Source organism: Azolla caroliniana, unplaced genomic scaffold (genome assembly GCF_043228905.1).
Source record: "Azolla caroliniana isolate FFs.n. ecotype wild unplaced genomic scaffold, voAzoCaro1.0.p SCAF_9, whole genome shotgun sequence".
Lineage (NCBI taxonomy): Eukaryota > Viridiplantae > Streptophyta > Polypodiopsida > Salviniales > Salviniaceae > Azolla > Azolla caroliniana.
This window is the reverse complement of record NW_028230444.1, coordinates 21,336,097-21,339,761: the sequence shown is the minus strand read 5'-3', so window position 1 is coordinate 21,339,761 and position 3,665 is coordinate 21,336,097. Positions and strand designations below refer to the sequence as shown.

Sequence of the window (3,665 nt, the reverse complement as noted above, 5' to 3'; positions counted from 1 at the left end):
TTCATATTTTGCTTGGACGTATCTTTATGAGCACCAGGAATGAATGTTTGAGATAATTCCTGTGCACAAATACATAACATGAAGATTTGCAAGGTGACTCTTAGGAGATATTTTTTTATGGATTTATCAAATGTGCATTAGAGTTAGTATCAAATATACATCCAAGAGATCTATGCATTAAATTGCAAATCATGTAGCCATTTAGCATACAAAGTGTAAGTGCGTGTGTGGGCACAAACCTGTGCCTGGGCCTTGGAGTTGCCAGTTTCCACCAATGATTGAGCTTGATTAATGCTTTTGCAATAAAAAACCAATGATGCAATGAATTACAATGGTTAGAAATATACAGGAATAAGCCTTTTAGTAGATCAACTATCTTCGATAAAATAGACTCAAACTTGAGCAGCACTTTCTTGTTGTTGATCGAGTAATCGCATGAGATGTACAAAATAAGGTTTTATAGTAGGATCAATAAATCTTTCTTTAATGGAATAGCCTCAGACTTGATGAGCGATTTCTTGTTAGCTTTGCCCATTGTGACCTTTAAGGACCACCAGAGCATAGGAGTGGAAAAGCCAATATACCCCACAATCACAAAAGCCCTCAATATCCCATTCTTGTAGTAAGGTGAAGCCATTACGAATGATAAACTCCCAAAAATCAAAACCATGGAGTTACTAACGGAAAAAGGTGCAAGTCCAAAGCATATGATGTAGCCATAAGAAGAGACAAGGACCCAAAAAGACTAAGGCCCCACCTCATCAATGGATGTGTTGTTATTGGAACCATTAGAGATGGCATCAAAAAGCTGACCAAAATGCAACTAGGCACCATCACCTTCGATTTAAGCATTCCTACATAACTAGAACCATAGCTTGCCCAAACCATCTTCTTGTGTATGGAAAAAGATCAGCCATAAAGAATTGCTCCTCAGGTCCCATGCATCGTATCATCACGACCACGGCCACCAATAATGTTGCATACATTGCTGCCTGTATGTAAAGAACCAGAGCTTCCTCGGTGTATCTGTTGTCAAAACCACACAATGAGGGTCATGGTTAGTGGGGCATCGAAATTTGAACGGTCCTTTGTAAAAAAAGGGCCTCACTCTATAAAGCTATAGGTTGGGAAGAAGCATAGAAATAAACATACACTGATAGAGTCAGTTAAGCCAAAGGTAGGCTAATAATAAGTTCATGGACAGTCATTTGGTGTGGAAATTGCACAAGGCTTAGGTGTATAATCAATACTCATGATCTGTTCTGCACAACTTGCAATTGGCATCTATTCTTTTCTAGTATAGTTTATCTATTGCATCAAAAGTTCCGTGCTGACTGCAAGCATATGTCATGAGATACTATTCAGCCTATGACTTAATTGCAATCCAGACCCTACAGGTGAAAAAAAGGCTGTCTACAAAGCTTATAAGAACTCTATATTTAGCCTATATTGATCTCACCTACCTGCAATTGGAAATCAACCCCCATCCATTAAGAAGAAAACAACACAAAGCAAATCTTATTGAGAAAGAAAGAATGATGTTGTGTTTACCCAATAGTAGATGCTGTCATGTCATGCCAAGCTAGGCCCAAAGGCAAAATAGGCCAAGACCACCAGTACCAAGGCTTAAGTTACAATAATATGAGGCGTCATATTTGATATCCAACAGGCGATCGACAATTTCCACTCAGCTTGGACGCATCCGATGGAGGGTGAAACATTGGTTTGTCTAGCAAGTCGGAAAACCTTGGTCAGCGCCATCCCTGTTTTCGGACATTGCATTCGTACCTCGAACCATATCATCAAACACTGTCATCGAAGGCTGCAATTTCGTACCAATGACCATCACATTGAACAGATTTGAATATAGATTTTGCTTAGCTTGTAGCAATAAAATGGTATTGGTACTAGACTATAATAAATTCCATACCCATGCTCTATGTCAAAATCAATCATTTTCAACAACTAAAACCTCATACAACATGACCAAAATCAATCACTTTCAATCATAAAAATCTCATAGTGTTGTGTGAAATTGTTAGAGAAAGAGAGAAGTTCTTGCCTTCAGAACAAAAAAGGCCAGTATGGAATATGCTCTCATTCATTCCTGATGATGGCTCTTGTGCTTATGTACCTCCCTGCACGTCTGAACCTATGGTGAGCAAGAAGGAGGAGGAGGAGGAAAAGAAGAAGACCATGATCAAGATTGCTTCTCTTCTTCTTCTTCTTCTTCTTCTTCTTCTTCTTCTTCTTCTTCTTCCTCCTCCTCCTCCTCCCCAATTCCTCACCTGTTGCTTCATCTCATGAGAATGCAAGAGCTTCCATGACCAGAGCATCATGTATATGGCGCTGGCCTTTTTCTGGGTATAAAAGGCCTTTGGTTCTCTATATGTACATACTCTCTCTCTCTCCATCTATCTCTCTTGGTGGTCTTTGACTCTATGACTATTTTTTACCTTGGTATATGTATGTCCCTATGTGTATGTGTATATGTATGTGTATGTGTATGTGTATGTGTAAGTATTAAGGTCAAATCCAACCCTAATTGTTCAAATAGCAACAAATGCACATTGTTGAGTGATAAGGTGGTTTTTCATGTTTGCTACGAAGAGGGTTGCTTTCTTGAAAAAAACCACTGTGATTCTCAAACCATGTTGTATCAAAAGCTCTTTTAGATATGCACAAGAAGACCCTTACATGGAGTTTGCCTTTGTGTTTCATCGTAAACATGCTGTCATAATGATCGTGACCAAAGTTAGTTGTGTGATTAGTGAGTTTCAAACCGATGGTGGCATCACTCTCTTCTTACTACAATCTACCTTAATCGTTGAGCTCTTTGTGGCAATGTGGTTTTCTTCTACCACAACATAGGCTGAATATCGAAGAATGATAGCAGCTTTCCTCTTTTAAAGCTCGGGTTCCTTAATGGAACAAATCATTGTGAGAGCTTGTCCATGCACATTTCAACCATTTCTTGCTCATCGACCCATATATTGATGGAGGCAAGAGCATCATCACACACAAACTAAAACTTTGGGGTGTAGTCATAGATGGACACAACTTTTTTTCAATAATATTTAACTCCTACGAGAGTTGAAGTGTGTTGTTCAATGGCCAAGTCAACCTTTAGATTTTCCTTTGTTCCCTTAGGTGTCATCACATTGGATGGAGGGTGAAGTTTTGATCATAGTGGTGGAGAGGGTTGGAACAAGTGAGGACACTGCATCTCTCACAAGGATGGTACAATCGGGAATTTGATTGTATGGTATGAGAGGGGATGATCATATTGGAGGCAATAGGCATTTAATATAGACAAGGAAATGTCTTGCACCAGCACCACAACTTTGCAAAAACTTTTTAGGTTGCTAGAGAACATGGTGATAAGTTGTGTATCAACCATGGCTTCAAAGTCTTGTTGATACGAGGGTAGCATGGTGATCAAAAGATCAATCATTTGTCTCCTTGTGTGGCATATATTGACATAGATAATGATGCCCCAAGTAGTGTAGTTGTGACTTAGAATATAAAGATTCAAAGTAATCTTTCAATGCATAGTTGGGTATTTCAAGATCATTATTGACAAAGTTGGTCATGACCTTAGCATTTTGATTTTCATAGGATTATTGTCATGAGGGTGGGGGGAAATTGGCTAGTTTAAGTGACCT

General features: G+C 39.0%; 1 long non-coding RNA gene across 1 annotated transcript; it reads right to left on the bottom strand.

Annotated features, from left to right (window-relative positions):
- Window positions 1-303: 303 nt before the first annotated feature.
- Window positions 304-2,331, bottom strand: LOC147860592 (uncharacterized). The gene is made up of 2 exons (XR_015530214.1): window positions 1,552-2,331; window positions 304-1,026 (listed from the first exon to the last, which is right to left on the bottom strand). It is a non-coding gene; the product is annotated as an uncharacterized LOC147860592 (long non-coding RNA).
- Window positions 2,332-3,665: the final 1,334 nt, after the last annotated feature.